We start from the raw sequence: 19,833 nt of genomic DNA on the forward strand, positions 1-19,833 counted from the left end.
CAGCAGAGCCAAATGAAATTAAAAGGGAAAAAATAAATAGAAAACTAGATATGAAAACTATTCAAGAAAAAACATATTGGCTAATGACATAATATTACAGAACTCTCAAAACACTGAATTGGTGTAGGATCCAGTTGCAGGAATGCTACAAACTATTCGAATGACAAACAATACAAAAGTCCAAAATCAAACATCACTACCATGGCTAGACTTTAGTGGTTGACATAGATCGAGATTCAAACTGAATATTTTGATATCTACAAACCAAGATCAAAGAAAAAGACACTTACCCTAGCTTTGATTTTGGAGAGCACCACTAGATCCAATGGCTGGCTCTGATTTGATGTTCCTCTTGTTCCTTCCTCAATTGCTGTTTCTATTTGTGAAAGACTCCATTGATTTACAGCAGGAGAAAGGCGAGAGTTGAGGAGACCAGCCGGGAAGTCAAGGAGAGTCAAGCGAGTTGATAAGGGGGAGAGTTGTGACAGTTTGGGATTGATTCCCACTTTGGGGTGAATGGTCAATCCTCCCACATTTGAAAGGAATCCTTATTTCCACTTCAAGTTGGAATGGGAATTCCAGGGGATGCACATTCTTACTTCTATAAGCCTTTCCAAACAAGGGAACGGAATAAAAATGTTGGAATACACATTCCATTCCATTCCATTCCCGCATAACAAACATAGCATTAATTTGTTTATGCTACTTTGAAAGAAAGAAGTAGGTGGTTTCCTGTACAAAAAGTTTTAACTGCTGACAAATTGGCAATTTTGTAATTCTATACAATAAAAAAATGGACTTCAAAAATTTGTTCTTTTATATAACTAACTCCTTAATATTTGCATAATTTTGAAATAGCCACCTCAGTTAATTTAATGGGTAAATAAACAAATGAATTATTGTCATAGCTTAGAATTTGAATCTCTCCCAAATTGCAGCCCAGCTGCGTTGTCCTTCCATCATGCTTCTCACGGTGGGTACGACTTCTTCCAAGTTTACACGGACTTGATCTCTGGTATCCCTCTCACGAATCGTGACTGATGATGCTGAATCAATGGTGATGACAAAAGGAATGCCAAGTTCATCTGCTTTAACATACCGCTTCCCAATTGATGCAGCTGTGTAATAACACATCAAAATCAATTAATAAAGAGCTTGGGGCACAATTAATTATAAATTAGTTAATCATCAGTAGATTAATTAATGATTGATCCTACATCTGCACTAGCAAGACAAGAAATATTGGACCTAAAGCTGCCAGAAAAGTCTGTCTAAAAGAGTGCTTGTAAGATCTTAACACGTAACTAGGAAAAGAAAGTTGCATGCATCAAATAAGCCAAGGTTTTACATGAAAATCCATCCTAGCTAGCTACTTGGTTTGGGAGCAATTACAGTAATTAATTAAATATGTACAGACAAACAATCTTAAAATTTATTAATTAACAAATTCATTTAGCAAGTTATGAATGAATTACAAATCAATTACCTGTCAGGTCAATTTTGTGAGGGATCTCAGCAGCAATCAGCAATCTGGATATTTGCCCTGCAATGCCCGAAAACTCTGGATTCCTGTGAATGGGAGGGAGAACAGTGCATTTGATTGGTGCCACGGTGCAAGGAAAACAGAACAAGCTCAAGGATCGATTGCCATCTTTGCTTGGTCTCAAATGGAAAGTATGATCAAAGAAGCAATACATTATCCGCCCTATACCAAAGGACAGGCCAATGACGGATGGTGTGAATTCTCTTTCGGAAACAATTCTGTTATTCTCTGACATGGTCACCACGTTCTTGACTACCACACATTTCCCAAGCTTATTAACATCAACTTCCACCTCTCCTTTGGAGTCCAGAGCAGCTTTAATCTCCAAGCATTCTTTTTCACCCATCGCCTATGTAAATGTGCATGATGTTATACTAATATCTTAGTTTAGAAGAAATACAACTAAAATAACCACAAAAAAGTCTTGGAAAAAAGACACTATTCTCCTTTGAGATTTGACAAAAATGACGAGGAACCACCCTTGAGCTTTTAAAAATGTCAGACCTCCCCTGGAATTTGACTTTTAGGACACTTATACCCCTAAAAAACTGTCTTTTTTGCCAAACATATGAGGAGGTTTGTATCTTTTTGACAAACCTCGAAAGATCTCTATGAAATTTTGAAATCTCATAGAGGTCCTTGAAATTTTTGAAACTTGAGGGGAGGTCAGCGTCTTTTACCCAAAAGTTAAATGAATATTAAATATTTAATCACAGATTAATAAATGGTGGCATTATTAGCACACCACAAAGAAGAGGGGGAAAATAAAAACCATGGGAAAACCAACATTTTTTCTCATGCCTTGGAATGACAAATATGTCTCGTCTCTTGTAAGGAAAATCAAGGAGCCTGTCATTCAATATTTTAAACTAAGAATGCCAGCAAAAATTTTTGAATGCCAGTAATACCTCTCAATATTAACAAAAAAATTATATTGACTTTTTGAGATCAACTCATAGCTCTACAGAGCCCTACCTAATTATATTACCTCCAAAGCATTGATGACCAGCGGGTGGTTCCCCTTGAACACACGGCCCAGCTCCTTCTTTCTTGGAGTTATGACTAGTTCCTAAAATCAATTCAACACCAATACAAAATTTCTTAAATCATACAATCACATAAAGATTTGAACAATATACGCACACATAAAAATAATGTAATGATCGTAGAAGTGTTCTCACATCACTTATAAGGAATCTTCCTTTTTAAAAAGAAAAACATTTTATTAGTGAATTGTCAGCCCAAGATAATGTCACATCAGTGAGTAAAAAACTGAGAATAATAAAGTATGTATAAAATTGCTCTAATACAGCAACTGAGACAGTTGACAATTAAGCACTGCATGTAATATTTTACCTTAATTTCTTTGGATTCTGACATTTTTTTCTGTGCCACAACTTTAGCCCCCCTGCCTTTCGCCTATTGCAACGAAAAAAAATTTACATATACATTAGTACTAAACCTGTAAATTGAATCCTAATCTTCAGCCAGATTAGCAAGTAATTCATGCTAACAACATCAAATTCAATTGGTTCATATATAAGCTAGAATCCATTACAATCCATTGAATATAATGAATACACACACAATATACAAGGCCAAACATGACATTTACATACAACAATCAGAAGATTGCTTTCTCCTTGTACAGCATTAATGTGAGAATGACAATTAAACCTAAACTACATATTGACATAAGCATACATGGAGGTAATTTCAGAAGTTACACCTCAACTACATACGCACCATGTGACTGTGAACCCACAAGTCATATGTAGATCTATTTGTAATACTAATACACTTGATCCAACCATATGAACACTCAATCTCCGCATCCCAGCAGTCAGCTGCATAGTGTGCCAACTCCTCAACAAGACGTTGCCGGAAACGTAACCTCACTTCTTTTATACCCAGGTGCGTAAGGAAGAGATATACCCTTCCAATGAAATACCAAGCATTTCATCGTCTATTATTCCCTGGCCAACACAGTCAAATTAGTTCAATGGTCAAGGATATGCATGTGTGGATGATAAATCATTTGAGCCATCTCTCTCTCTCTCCACGTGTGTGTATGCGTGCATTTCAGTCCACATAATTATGATTATGATACAACAGAACTAACCATTGCAACTGCTTTGCTAAGTGGGAGTCTCTTGCAGGATGTCCAGACTTTTGCTCATGTCCAGAGAGAATCAGGAATTCCAAGTTCGTGACTACCGAAAATTTTGGATGAGATTTGTCTTCAGGATCAACAAAGTGCTCAATCTCTGCCATTGTGAACTCACGTTCTCTCAAAATGCCATGGTGAGGGAATATCTAAAAAAAAAATTAACAATGTCACTATCTCAGAGTCAAGTTCCATTCTTTGGATTACAAAAGGCGTGATTGTAAACTATCCCAAGGAATAAAAAGGTATTAGTTTCCCCATTTAGAAGTCAATTATGACATGAGGAAATAACAAATCACAAAGGCCCCATGGTGACCTCAACAAAGCGTTTCAAGTTAGGTTACAGGATTTTGAAGACTGTAATCTCCAAAATAATAGATATGTACATTAGGAAACATGCAACATACACGCCTGCAATTCAAGATTATCCCAAAACATATACACGATAATGTCCCTTGTTTTATTATTATTACTACATATATAAAATTATTATTATCATTATCAGTTTAGGGGTACTACAGGCAGAAAGAGTAGGACACTTGTTATGGGTAGCATCATAGTATTGTATTCCCAAAAATTATAATAAATGCATCAAATTAAAATATTTGTGACATACAGTAATGCTATTTTTGACCCTACGGAGCTAGTCAATTACACATTGATTAAATGGCTCACAAATGCCTAGGGTAGCTTCAATGAGTCAATTATAGCACACAATAGAATCAGAACCAAAGATCAACGCTTCAAAAATCACTTATCCTTAGTTTTAGTTTTTTCCCACCAATGCTTCGAAAGTAACTTATCCTTAGTTTTAGTTTTTCCCCATGGTCAAATTACATTGCACCTTTCTAGCAGTCATGCATACGCAAAGCAATGTTTTTTAAAAGGCAAAGGCTTAATGTGAGGTGTTCCAACCCTAAGAGGCAAGGTGTAAGCCTTAAGGCATAGGGGCATAAGCCTTTTGAGAATTTTATTTTTAGATAAAAATATGTAAATACATTTCATATATTTTTAAAATAGAAGAAAATTTAAGCGACTCACAGATATAATGTAAAAATAAATAAATATAATGTGCAAACTATTGCCAGCAATTCATAATAAATTTAACTTGAATTCATTACGTAAATCATGACAAGAATTAGTTATAAACATACAACTGAAAAATACCTTAGGAGTCCTGCGTCGCCTTTGGGAACCTCTTTGACACTTAAATCAATGGTGGTTGTGCAAGAGCTTTGAGCACGACAGTCTTACTAAATTGAACCTCTTGGAGCAAAATGGAAGAACAGACTCTGTGGGAAATGGCTCCTGCTAGGGTTTCAAAGCACCATCGATCTTTTGTGCTGCTTGAAGCTCTATGCTAGGGTTTGAAGCTCCTTTTTGTCCTGACAATCTCTTTCTTTGTGAAGTTTCTCAGGCTCATGACCCTTAGTTTCTTCTGGTAGGTACCTATTGCATTGATGGTTCTCCTTGTGACTAGACCTCTCGAGAAAATGATTCTCCTCGTTGACGATTCTCTGTGTTGTCTCCATCGTGGCAGCTTGCTACCAAAGAAGCCCTATCTGGACGAGACTTTGACCTTCCCTTTCTGTGCTTCTGGCCTCGTTGTTTCTCTTTTGACTCCTACCGCTATAGCTTCTTTTCACTTCCAGAACATCATCTGGCAAATCCTCCTTGGCTATCAGAGCCTAGTTAACTTACACCAGTATGCTTGTTTTTTTTTTTTCCCCTCGCTTTTGGGAAAGCTTTTGAGTAACTCTTCGCTGGTTTCCAGAATACACTCAAGCCATTTCGATAGAACCTCTGACAGTTTCTTTTGATTTTCCTTTGACCATAAGCGATCTTCTGTTATGGTATTTCTATCATTATTGATAGGAAAGTGTTCTCCTTTGAATGGGTCACCAATTTGCATGCGCTCACTATTGGGGAAAGATCTGGAGCTAGAGTATTTTGATGCACATTGTTGGCAGATGAAATCAAGTGAGCTCCACCAATTCAGCAAATTCTGATCACAAAATTCTCATCATCCTCAGGTAAAAACAATGAGAAAGCTAGGAGGATCACTAAGTATGCTCCCGATATCAAATGAATTTGAACGCTTGATTGTCATGGCGAAATTTTTTTATTCCAGGGTAGATTCTCCCTGAGAACTCAAGAGGCTAAGGAGGATTGCAGTTGGTGGTCTTCTTGCAAATCTTTGTTATAAGGCGAAGGAAAAATAGATAAACAGTCACAGCAGAATCTAGGTCTCTCTTGAAAGAACTGCAGATCAAGAGACACAGTGAAAAAGTATAGTAACCCTGAGTTTAATGGGGTTCACAAGTGACTGCAGCTTTGCAAAGATGGTAAAGTATGAAGGTTATGGGGATCAAAGCTGGAAAATTTTCGATAAAACTAGCCAGAAAACTCAAAACGGCAAATCGCCAAAAATGGAAAGAGGAAATCTGGGAGGGACTGATTCTCAAACTTCTATCAGAACTAAATCTGGTTCAAATTCTAAATTTTATTCTCTCTTAAAAATGGGCTGAAACTCATTGATATGGAGAATAATTTTTACACCACACGGTTTCAGCCAGGGGACAAATGTTGGAAACCAGTTTACTCATTAGGCCCAAGGTAGGGCAAATGGGCTGGTCTAGCTTGAATAGGGAAAGAAATGCCCACATTTTTTTAAAACTTGAGCCTGAAGGGAATTCTTATTACGATGGGGGCCTGGATGTGAACAATAAAGGGTTTTCGAGGGCAGTAACAGAAGCGAAGTTGGAGCAGTATTTGATTTTGAACAAGGATAACAATCAACTTTCACCAATTGTAGAAGATCCACAGGTTCTGCAAATGCAGAAGTCCAGGAAAGGTGTCGCATTTCATGCACCTAATCAGATCTGCCAGTAGTGTATCGTGGATACAGCAGAATTTTCAGAGAAATTGTCATGTGAAAAATATACAAGGCAGGCTGGATATGCAAAAAATATTATGGAAACTGAAGTAATAAACAGCGAGAACTCGAGTAGGGCTTTGGATATGAAAAATATAGATTCTTATAAGCAAGGAAGCAGCCACAGGGTGTTGTTGGATAACCAACAAATGGATCATAAATCTGGCTAGGATAACAAAATGGAAGACTAGTATGGAGACAACAATAATCTGCTACTGGAACAGATTTGGGAAAATGAAGACGTGGGCATTCCTACGTCTCAGCTCCAACAAATTCCCCGGCTGGAAAGATGAGTGTTATTCTCTGAAAGATACAGTTAATTCAGTGCATGCTGAAAATTCAAAGAACTATTTGAGCAAGTGTCAAACTGCTAACTCTACACAAACAATCGAAGGTGGCAGTGACTCATGTCAAGTCATCTTATTCTGATCAATTTGGTAACTTTCTTTCGAGTTTTTCCATAGGTTCAAAAAATCTTTTTGCTGAGAAAGCTTTGGTTGCTGATAATCTCTGGAGGAAATCTTCGTGTTCTTCTCCTCCTCTCAATCTTCATTCTGGGTTTTGTGAGTTTTCATGCTCATAATGAGTCATTTATTTCTGGCAAAGGCATCCTATCTATGCCTGGACTGATCTAATTGAAACAAATTATCTTTCTTGTCAAAGAGATTTAGATCCTGTAGGAGGGGAGGTGAAAGGGATGCCGGAACCCACAGGACCTTTTAAGATAAATTGGGATTTTAAATTTAGTAGTATCTGGGATTTTAAATTTAGAGACTGGGTGTGGTTCACGTCTACTGGCTCCTCAGAGGGCATAGTTATTATTTGGTATACCAGACCTGCTAGCAAATTGGATGTTCTCACTGGTTTTTTTCCTATTGTCTGTTCACTTAGAAGTCATAAGTAAGGGGCCAATGATCATTTACCTCAATTTATAGTCCCAATGATCCTCAGATGAGAAGTATTTTTTTGGAAGAGTTAGCTGTGGTCCATAGCATGTGTTCCCCTAATTGTTGTTTGGCAGGATATTTTAATGTCATTCGAGCAGGAGGGGTTTTGATATATTTATTAGGAATTTTGAATTAAGGGATTGCTCTTTCAAATGCTCTTTTTACTTGATTCGCCGATGGCTCTAGATCTATAGCTACTAGGATTGATAAGTTCCTGTTTACTACAGATTGGGAAGATGCTTTTCCTACTCTTACTCAAGAAGTACTCCCTCCCTAGGGTTCTTTTTTACCATTGTCCCTTGATTCTTGAATATAATCCTGTTAAATGAGGCCTAACTGCGTTTAGATTTGAAACATGTGGCTTACTCATACTGATTTTCGGAGTTTGATTAGGAGTAGGTGGGGCAGTACACTGTGGAAGGATGGAAAGGATATTGCTTTATGAAACAACTGAAGTATTTGAAAGAGAAACTGAAAATTTGGAATGTTGAGACCTTCGATGATGTTAGATTTAGGAAAAAGAATATTCTCGAGGAATTGGGGGCAATTGATAGACTGGCTGAGTAGGGTCTCATTTCAGAAGACATTGCTGGAAGACATATCCAGTTGTCCAATGAGTTTGAGCAGGTTGTTTTCAGGGAATAGATGAGCTGGAGGAAAAAATCTAGGATGAATTTGGTCAGGAGCAGGGATTTCAATTCTAGACTGTTCCATAGGGAGGCTAATGGCAAGAGAAGAAAGAATTTTATTAAAGGGCTTGAGGATGATAGAGAAGAGGTTATTAGGGATCTGAATCATACTGTGGGTCTGATTACTGTTTTTCTAGGAATCTCTTTTCAGAGGAGGATAAAGGGAGAGTTATGGTCGAGGGGTTGGACTGGCATCCTATATATAAAGCAACCTGGCTAGAGAAACCACAGGAAGAAGAGATTAAAATTTTGGTTTTTGAAATGAATAGAGAGAAGCCACCAAACTGGATGGTTTATTATGGCTTTCTTCAGGATTGTTGAGATATCTTGAAGGGAGACCTGCTCAAAGTTTTTCTTGAATTTTTTGATAACGGGGTAATTATAAGGAGCATCAATTCTACCTTACCAAATTATAAGGAGGAGATTGCGTTAGGTAGCTGACAGCCAGCGTAAAATTTGTCAGATCACTATGATATGAATCCTTACCGAATATTTGTTAGGGCGTCCCCTATGAGGGTGTAACCAAAAGTGGGTGAGGGTGGATTAGGTCGTCGCCCCGAAGCGACGCACCGTGTTGGCGCCCAGGTAAGGTGTCAAATATGCGAGGGTTCCTACATCATTCTGAACATGGGCAGGTAAAGACGTTAGTTCAGGAAACTAGGATTAAATTAGCAACTTGGAATATAGGGACACTTGCGAATAAAAGCATAGAAATTGTCGACACAATGATCAGAAGAAGAATTAATATAATATGCCTTCAAAAAACTAAGTGGGTGGGGGGAGAAAGCTAGAGAACTTGATAAATCAGGATTCAAACTATGGTACACTAGAAAAGAAAAACATAAGAATGAAGTAAGAATTATTATAGACAAAAACTTAAAAGATAGCGTTGTTGATGTAAATAGAGTAGGCGATAGAATTATAAAAATCAAGATGGTATTAGGACAAGAGATAATAAATATCATTAGTGCTTATACTCCTCAAGTCGGCTTAGCAAAAAATCTTAAGAGACAATTTTGAGAAAATATGGATAGTATTATACAAGACATACTAAGGAGTGAGAAAATATTTATAGGAGGAGATCTGAATGGACACGTTGGAAGGGATAATAAAAATTATTAGAGGATACATAGAGGATATGGATATGGAGACAAAAATAAGCCTGAGGAGATGATCTTTTAGACTTCGCTATGTCATATGATTTTAGTATAATGAATACTAGATTTAAGAAGAGAGAAGAACACTTAATAACCTTTAAAAGTGGACAAAAAAGAAAACAAATAGATTTTTTTTTAACTAGGAGGGTAGATCGTTTATCATGCAAGGATTGTAAAGTTATTCCAAGTGAAAGTCTAACCACACAACATAAAGTCTTAGTGTTAGATGTATGTATTAAAAAATGGAAGAAAATGATAAAATAAACCAGTGTAAGAGAACTAGGTGGCGCAACCTAAAAGGAGAAAATATAATAAAATTTAAAGATAAAATGATCAAAGATGGGGATTGGACTATAGAGGATGGGATAGATACAAATACTCTTTGGAGTAAATTAGTTAGCTCAATTAAAAAGATAGCAAAAAAAATTTAAGATGAATCAAGGGGAAGATTCTTGAATAGTAAAGAAAGTTGGTGGTGGGATAAAGATGTGGTATAAAACATGGCAAAAATGTAGACACAGTGATAACTTTGAAAAGTATAAGGAGGTGAGAAAAGATGGAAAAAAGACCGTTAGTGAAGTTAAATACAGATCATTTAATAGTTTGTATGACAGATTAGATACAAAAGAAGGGGAAAGAGATATATTTAAATTTACTAAAGCTAGAGAAAGGAAGAGTAAAGACTTAGGAAATGTAAAATGTATAAAAAGTGAGGATGATATTGTCTTAGTTAAGGATGAAGAAATTAATGAAAGATGACGAAGTTACTTAGTAAGTTGTTTAATGAAAATCAAATAGAAGGCTTAAGCTTAAAATTTTCAAATGAGGAAAAGACTAAAAATATGAGATTTATTCGCAAAATTAGAGTTAACGAAGTTAAATTTGCACTAAAAAAGATGAAAAATGGGAAACCTCCCAATTGAAGTTTGGAAATGCTTAAGTGATAACGGAATTATATGGTTAACTAATTTATTTAATACAATTATAAAAACTAAGAAAATGCTAAATAAATTAAGGAAAAAGCACTTTAATACCCATATACAAAAATAAAGTAGATATTCAAAATTGTAATAACTATCGTTGAATTAAACTTATGAGTCATACAATGAAACTATGGGAAAGGGTAGTTGAACAAAGATTAAGATTAGAAACGAAGGTCTCAGAAAATCAATTTAGTTTTATGCCTAGGAGATCTACCACAGAAGCTATATATCTTTTAAGAAGATTAATGGAAAAGTTTAGGGAAGAGAAGAAGAATTTGCATATGATATTTATTGACCTTGAGAAAGCATATGATAGGGATACCTAGGGAAGTTCTATGGTGGGTTTTAGAAAAAAAAAAATGTGTATGTAGTAGGTATACTGACATCATTAAGAATATGTACAATGGAGTAATGACTAGTGTAAGAACTATAGATAGAGAAACTAAAGAATTTCCAATCACCATAGGTGTACATCAAAAATCTACTTTGAGTCCTCATCATTTTGCTTTAATGATGGACCAACTGACTAAGAGTCTTCAAAAGGAGGTCCCATGGCGTATGTTGTTTGCAGATGATATTATATTAATTGATGAAACTAGGGATGGAGTAGAGGCTGAGTTAGAATTATGGAGAGAAGCTTTGAAATCTAGAGGCTTTAGGATAAGTAGAAATAATATGAAATGTAATTTTAGTAATGATAGGAGTAATATTGGAGACAAAGTCAAACCAAATGATGAAGAAATAAATAGCACTCGTAGATTCCGATACCTTGGATCTATTTTGCAAGCTGAAAGAGAAATTGAAGATGATGTAATGCATAGAATTAAAGCAGGTTGGATAAAATGGTTAAGTGCTTCAAGTGTGCTATATGATTGTAGAATATCCTTAAAATTAAAAGAGAAGTTTTATAAGATAGCTATAAGACCAGCTATGTTATATGAATCGGAATGTTGGGCGACGAAGAAACATAATATCCAAAAAATAAAAGTTACCGAGATAAGAATACTTAAATGAATGAGTGGTATAACATTGAAAGATAAATTAAAGAATGAACATATTCACGCTAAGTTAGGTGTAGCTCCTATAAAAGATAAGATAAGGGAGGGATGACTCAAATGGTATGAACACTTGCAACATAGCTCACATAGTGCACCAGTGAGGAAGAGTGAGTTAGTTTCTATAAGGGGCAGTAGAAGGGGTAGGGGTAGACCTAAAATAACTTGAGAGGAGATAGTGAGTAAAGATTTAATATCCCTAAATCTGTCAAAAGAAATTGTCCATGATCGCATAAATTGACGAAAAAGGATTCATATAGCCGACCCCAACTAGTGGGAGTTAAGGCTTTGTTTTGTTGTCGTTTTGTTATCAATTTTACCTTACCCTAGTGCCTAAAATACAGTTAAAGTCAGAGATTCTAGACCAGTTAGCTTAATCACAAGTGTATATAAGATTTTGACAAAGGTGTTATCTAAGAGATTCCACTCTTCTTAGCCAGAGCACTTTTATAGATGATAAACAGATCCTTGATGCTGCTTTTATAGCTAATGAAATGGTTGAAGATGCTGTCTGTAGGAAAAAGAGGAATCTAGTTCTGAAACTGGACTTTGAAAAAGCCTATGATAGGGTGAACTAGAGTTTCTTAGACAAGTCTATGCATAGAAAAGGTTTTGGTCTAATGTGGAGAAAATGGATCAGAAGACACTTCTCTTTTGTTGTTTTCTCTGTTTTAGTTATGGGTGAGGCCAGACCTTGGTTTCATGCATCCAGGAGTCTTAGACAAGGGGATCCCCTCTCGCCTTTTCTCTTTACTATTGCGGTTGATGGTTTGAGCAGAATGATTGAGCAAGGAGTTGATAGAGGGCCAGTGGAGGGGATTAAGGTAGGAAATGAGGAATGTGTCATTTCACGTCTCCAATTTGTAGATGATACTATTCTCTTCCTCACAGATTAAATGGGTTGTTTTCCTAATTTGCTAACAATCCTTTAGGTCTTTGAGAAAGCTTTTGGTTTGAAGATTAGCTTTTCCAAGAGTGCTATGGTGGGCCTTGCATTAATGTTTACCCTTTTATTAGGCTGGTGGGCTGTGCAGTCTGGATTGGCTAATTATATATCTAGGTGTTCCCTTAGGTGGTAATCCTAATGCGGATTCTTTCGGGGATTGTTTTTGAGAAAGTGGCTAGGAAACTAGATGGGTGGAAAGGAGAAATTTTCACCTTAGGGGGCCAGATTACTCTTATCCATGCATTCTTTCTACCACTTTATTGCATATCTTCCTCTTTTTATAATTCCTGAGTGGCATGCAGGCTTGAGAAATTAGTGAGGAATTTCTTGTGGTAGAGTGGGAGAGAGAGTCAACGAGATCACCTTGTAGGTTGGGAGACTGTGCAGGTCTAAAAGAGAGGGAGGCCTGGCTCTTGGTAATTTGGTGTCCAAAAACATTTACTTGGTGGGGAAATGGTTATGGCGCTTTCCTTTAGAATCTAATATTCGTTGGCATAAGGTAATTCATAGTAAAATATGGTCTATTACAAAATGGGTGGGATTCTAAACTTGGGGTTAATATTACTCAAGCGAGTCCTTAGAAGTTTATATGTCAGGTTATTTATTTCTTAAAATCCACTACATGATGGGTAACGGGGAGCAAATTCGTTTCCAAGAGGACCTTTGGATTTGGGAGATGCCGTTGGCTATTGCTTTTTCCTATCTTTATTGAGTCTCTATTCTTCATGATACCCCTATTCTGATTTTTTTCTTCTGCAAGGGGATAGTCTCTCTTGGAATTTCCATTCTGGGAGAAATCTCAATAATAGAGAGATTGATGAGTTGGCACTTTTAACTAGTTTGCTTGATTCTATTCATGTTAATTTGGGGAATGATAAAAGGGTTTGGAGCTAGGACACTTCAAGAGATTTCTCTTTTAAATCTTTTTTCTCTTATTTGACTCACAAGCCTAATGACTATCTTTTTGGTTTGTACTCCTTGATTTGGAAAGCTAAAGCTCCCTCAAAAATAAAAGCACTTATTTGGACTGCAGTATTTGATAGAGTTAATACTAATGATGTGCTTCAGAAGAGAAGGCCTAATAAGGCCCTATCACAGGATGTCTGTGTCCTTTGTTGGAGTAATGGAGAGACTTGCTCACATTTTTTTCTTCATTGCCCCTTGGGTGTATGGAATAAAATATTTTGTATATTTGGTGGACTGAATTTGTCCCTCCACTTTGAAGGCATTTTTCTCTTATCACTTTTGGAGGTTTCAGCAAAGGAAAGGATAGGAAAGCCTTGCAGAGATGCACTATTATGGTTGTTATTTGGCGTGTTTGGTTGGAGAGAAACGCATGAATTTTCAAAGGGATGGCCACAGCTAATAATTTGGTTTGGAGTAAAGCAGTTTATTTTGTGCCTTTGTGGGTGTCTGCTAATGGCTGTTTTCATCATGCTTCTATGGGAGACTTGCAGCAGGATTGGTAGGATCTGCTTCATTGACTTGGTTTTCAGATATGATGATCTACTTGTGTAATTTTTATTTTTTTTTGTGTTAAAGAAAGGATATCTTATGCTCTCAGTTCATTATTTCTTTTCCACTTTTTTTATTTTGTTATAAATTCTTATCTCTTCTAATAAATTTCATTGTTTATCAAAAAAGGGGAAAAAAAAAAAAACAACATTTCAATGTTCATATTGTTTTCAAGACAGCTCTCAATTATTTTGGAAAGGTTGAGGTTCAAGTTTTAGAAATCAACTCATATTATGACATTCTTTTTATAAAAAATGGAGTAAAAATTTTCTAATCAAATCTAACTTGAGAATCACACACCCAAAACACATAAGCCTCAAAGGAATTTTAGGCATGCCAAGCCATGAAGCAAGCCTCCATTGAGCCTTTTAAAACATTGGGGTGAATTAATATATATCATAGATTAAAAAAACAAAACAAAAAATTTTCTGTTAAGAAGCAACAGGGAGACCCTTGTTCAGTCATTAATTTTAGAAATGTTATTATATTTAATGTACTTGCTACGTTAAATACTTAAAATGTAATGACTTTTATAATACTAAATAAATAATATTTTCTGCATAATTAATTAGAAACAATAAGAAATTAAGTATGAACATGCAAGCAAACAAATTAACAAAAGAGTTGAAAGAATTTGTATCTACCTCATTCCGAAATGCCCGACCAACTTGTGCAACAGCAAAAGGGAGCTTATTCCCATTATAGTAATACAGTTCTCCGAAATTTAAAAATATGCCTTGTGCTGTTTCAGGTCACAAGTACCTGCATCAATCAAGATGCAAAATAAACGTACAATAATATCCAATAAATTAAAATAGAAAATTCAATCAAGAAGGTTCATAAATTTAACTGTTTCAAGATTTGTGATAAAAACATCTGTCAATATAATTTTAATGTTAATGTTAATGGTTATTTAGTCATTAGCATTATTATTATTATTGTGTTTGAGTTATGTTGATAAGTGAGAGTTAGTAAGGGTAATATGGCCATTAGAATTGTACTTTGACATATATTATAAATAGAGGATAGACCTATCATTGAAGTTAGGTCATCCATTTTACCCAATTATTCAACATGGTATCAAAGCAAGATCTGGCCTAAACACAAATTGCACGCCGCCACTAAATCAAACCCTAAACATCATAATATCACACAACCTGCTGCTGTGGAAGGGTCATCAGCATCACCAAAGTCCAGAAGCAGGTTCAGCAATTGCTCGAAAAGCTGCATTCATCAGAAGAATCCTGGACACTGTTGTCTTCTTCAACCCCTCAAGAAATAACTAATATCTTGCAAAACTAACCACATAGGAAGCCAAGAACCTGCCAATCTGCCAGCAGCCAGCCCTCAAAATTTCACAGCCAAAGGAGCCTCCACTCACCACCATGCCCATGAGACATTTTTGGGCAGCCATTTTGCTCCAATTTCCTCCCAAATGTCTTGAATCCTTCCACACACCATAATAGCAAGTTGTTTGTCATCATTTTTGTCCAAAGATATCACCTTGTTTAGTTGGTGATTAACAGCATTTCAGGAATGATTGCTTGCTAATGCCTGAAGCTGTTGATCCATGCTTATAGTGTTTATTGAGTCGTGAAACATTGGTATTGCAGTGTTCTTGATTCTTTTTTTTTTTTTATCTTTTTTGTTCGTTGTGTGCTTGTGGCTTGTTTCAATTGTCAAAGTCTGTGCGTGTTAGGACGGTGTCCATGAGTTCGAAGAGGATGTTGTTCGCTGTGTATTTCAGATTTTCTACTGCATAGAGGCTTTTTGGAACTGCTAAAGTCGTGTGTTGGTTTCTTGAGACTCTGTATAAGTCTCTTGGAGCAGTGGCAGCATTTATACATTGATTTTGCAGGGTTGTGGCAGTGCTATGTCCAGTTGTTGCTCACTCGTTTCTGGTTGAATCAGCAGTTGACTCATTTGTGTTTGGTTCGATTGATCAGGAAGTTCACTTGTTATTTCAGTTGGTCAAGGAATTCATTTTTTGGAATCTCAAGAGCATTTGTTCACTGTGTACTTTGATTTGCTGCTGTATCGAGGTTGTGCGCACACTTGGGATGGCAGCTTCAAATCCCAAAAGTGTGATCCATCGTCAGGCATTTGTTCAGATGAAAAGTATACAATAACCATCTCAGAGGAAGAGTATTCAAGGTTCCTACAATAACGTGGTGTTTGGTGATTGGGAATCAACTCTAGGAATCAGAATTGGAATGATTGATTCCCCTTCTTAACGTTTGTTTTACAGTAATCTTATTCCAATTTATTATAATATGATAATTTATATAATATAACATAATATAATCAAACAAATGCAATTGGATGTCTGCTGCTAGCCTCTCCTCGTATCTCAACATTTTATCCATGCATTCAAATAATCTTCTTCACTTCACAATCAGAGAAGTTTTCCTTATAACGCAATTGGGGATTTAGATAATATCCCACAGCATGTAAAGAGTGATGAAGTTGTGGAGTTCATCTATCATCTATTTTTCTCCAAATGGGTCCATACTTCTTGGCACTCCTAGAAAAATTTTGAGCAATTCTTTCCTTCACCGAATCCACCAACTCATAGAGAAACCCCATGACTGATCTTTCCTCAAAATCAACTTCCCTTAGAACACGTACAAGAGGGACAACACTCTCTTGTGTGGAAGTGCACCACATCTCCAAAGAGAACAGATTAAAGGCCCCGCTTTTGTTTGTAAATGCTTTTAAGCGTCAAAAATGCAGTAGCAAAGCGCGTCACTGCCGGGCGGATGAGTTCTTTGTTGTTGGTGAAATGCTTCCTCATCATTGCAAGTACATAGGAATGATTATAAATATCACAACTTGCTAGGCCTTTAGGATTGTGGTTGCAAGGATCTTCAATTTTGCAATATCCTCCAACATGAGATCGAAATAATGTGCAGCACATGAAGTCCAACAGAGCTTCTCCTTCTTTTCCATAAGCTTCTTTCCACCATTTATCATAATCTTTGCATTATCAGTTATCCTGCACAACATTTTCCTCACCAACTTCCTCAACCACCTCATCTATATACTTAAACATCAAATCACCATTTTTTATAGAGTCAGAAGCATCAATGGATTTCAAAAACAATGTCCCAGCAGGTATTCACAAGGAAATTAACCAAGACCCTTGAACACCCATCAATCCATCCATCAACCATGATAGAACATCCATACTCCTTCCATGCTTTTATATGCTCTTTCAACATGCCATCGATGTCTTTCACTTCATCTTTAAGGATCCGCATCCTCATCTCTTGCATAGGAGGCTTGAAAGCTGGCCATACTAAGCAATAGCATCCACCATAACACACCAATATACGCCATCCATCAAACTAAATGGTAGAGCATTGCTAAACACAGAATACACACTTCATTTCTCTCTTCGTTCTTCCATTTTGAGTTTAGAGTGGCTTGTTTGGTGAGTGAAGATGAAAAAATATCCATTGGACCTCTAGCCCTAGGATTAAGGCCAATCCCACTATTCTATTGCCCAAGATCTCCAACTGATGTAGAAGTAGCACTTTGACTCCCTCCTCTTGGACCCATCCCAATCTCTTCAAGAAGATCATTTTTTTTACACTTCTCTTCTTGGAATTTTTCAAGAAAGATCATGCACTAAACATAGTCCAATGCAAGTCCGACCACAAAATTTGTATCTAAAATATTTTTCTCCATCAACTTCTTTTATGTATTTCCAAACAATCTTTTTTCTGCCCCTTTGATTCACCTTCAGACATGTTTTTGTTTATTGAACAGGAACAATCAGCAGCTGCAGCAGGAAATTAAAATTGAAAATTGAAAAATGAAAAGTGAACACTGAAAACAAATCAAAAGCAACTGCAGCTTACCTTGACTTTTAATGACAATGGCAGAGAGTCTCCCAAGCATGGTTCGAAATCGCGGTCGCGGGTAACGTTGCGTAACAGTCGCGGGTATCGCGGGCTGCAGGAGACGCGGGTGTTATGTAACGGAAAGCGGGTGTAACGGTCGTGAATTTTTTTCACGCATGCACAACCATCCCAAAATCAAAAAATAAGCATGAAATCCATTAATACACGATTTTTAATGAATTTTGAAGGCTTTCATTCAACCTACAAATGCTTTTTAATAGGCATTATGATTTTTATATTAATTTTAGTGCGCTGTTTACAAATAAAAGCATATTTTTTTTATAATTTACATTACTTTAATGAGTAAAAAGATGTAGAAATGTAAGAATCAATTAATTAAAGTCAAAAAATTACTTAAAATAAATCAATAGACTCAATACTCAATATACACATTACACATACATGAATTTGAAAAGTGATTAATATCAATATCAATAAATAGTTAAAAATACATTAATACAATATTACAAATTTATAACATAACATATGTCACCACCAAAAAGAATGACGTGGAGGGTCTTCATAATTTGCATCTGTATCTTGAGATTGGGATGGGAAATTATCTCCCCATCCTTGTGGAAATACATAGTTGAATAAACCCAAGTTTGCGTCATTTCGTTGTTGCTTTTGAAAATGTACTGATGGTGAAAATCCTCCTGAATAATGTCCATAAGTTGGGGTAGGGGTTGACTCTGGGTAGTGTGTAGAAGAAGACTCACTAGATTCTGAGATTCCTGATCCACTAGGATAAAAATGTGAGTCACGAGATGCATAATGTGGATATGCTGGATGAGATCCATATGATTGTGATGATAAACCTTCTAAACCAAAGTCGCCAAAACTACGAACCACGCCATATGAATCTTCAGTAGAATCACTAGGGTCACCACGAGCACTCCTTCTCCTGGGTTGTGAAGATTGGTTCCTTAGAGGAATACCCAAGTCATAATTTTCAGGTATGTCATGTAGTCCATAAGGATCAGAAGGATGTATATCTCTTACAAATGATGTCCCTGTATCATATCCATAATTATATTCTACACCGCCGCCTCCACCACCACCACTACCACCCCCCCCCCCCAACCCTAGCTCCAGCACCCATGGTTTTAAATAACGGCCGTTACGTAGCGTAACGACCGATACATAACGGAAATCGAAGGCTCCGAAACCGATACTGGCCAATAATGCGGTTCGAAAAAAATTCACAACCGTAACGGCCGTTACGGAGACGTAACGGCACGTAACGGCCGATACCCCAACGTTACACGTCGTAACGGTCCGTTACAGACCGTTGCATGGCCGACAGCTTGCAGATTCCCTGAAGGCTTTCTTCTGCAGGCTGCAGCGCTGCTTTCCCCCTCTCCCCACACCCATCTGCCATTCAATCTAAGTCTAACATTCAAAGTGTAAAATGGAAAGTAAAAAACTTACCCTGAAAATTTGTTGGCTGAAGCAATAAGAAGGCTTCACTTCTTTGAAGCATGAGAGTAAGCACACCGAACAGATCTACTCATCTTCGCACTTCGCAGCCTTCCAGGACTCGGCAATTGCAGACTTGCAGTTGCAACAACTTGGCGAGTCACCGGCGACAGGTCTGCAGTAGCTCCTCCACCTCTGCGAGTCGCCGATAGCCCGTCGGCACCTTCCTCCGCCAATTGTCGCACTCGCCAGCAACCAGCCTCTCGATTTCAGCTTCGGAGCTTGGAGTCATCGCTGTCGTTTGTGCTTCACAGCCTTCGCTCCTTCGAGGCTCCTCCGAGTCCACTCCCCTCTCTCGGTCTCACTCGACTCCCCAGCGTATGATACACTCAACACTCAACACTCAACACCCACATTATTAGCCACCAAGTCTTATCATTATGTTTTTTTTTAAAAAATTATATTTTGTTGTAAATTATGTTTGTTAAATTGAATTAAAAAAAAAAAAAAGGAGTAATTTAATAGAGTAAAAAATTAAAAATCATTAATAATTATGTAAAATAAAATTTTCT

The 19,833-nt window shown here is 36.8% G+C and overlaps 1 pseudogene; it reads right to left on the reverse strand.

Moving 5' to 3' along the window:
- Positions 1 to 794: 794 nt before the first annotated feature.
- LOC131152120 (glycine--tRNA ligase, mitochondrial 1-like) overlaps positions 795 to 19,833 on the reverse strand; it is a 41,162-nt pseudogene continuing 22,123 nt past the window's right edge.

The sequence above is a fragment of the Malania oleifera genome, chromosome 3 (genome assembly GCF_029873635.1).
Source record: "Malania oleifera isolate guangnan ecotype guangnan chromosome 3, ASM2987363v1, whole genome shotgun sequence".
NCBI lineage: Eukaryota > Viridiplantae > Streptophyta > Magnoliopsida > Santalales > Ximeniaceae > Malania > Malania oleifera.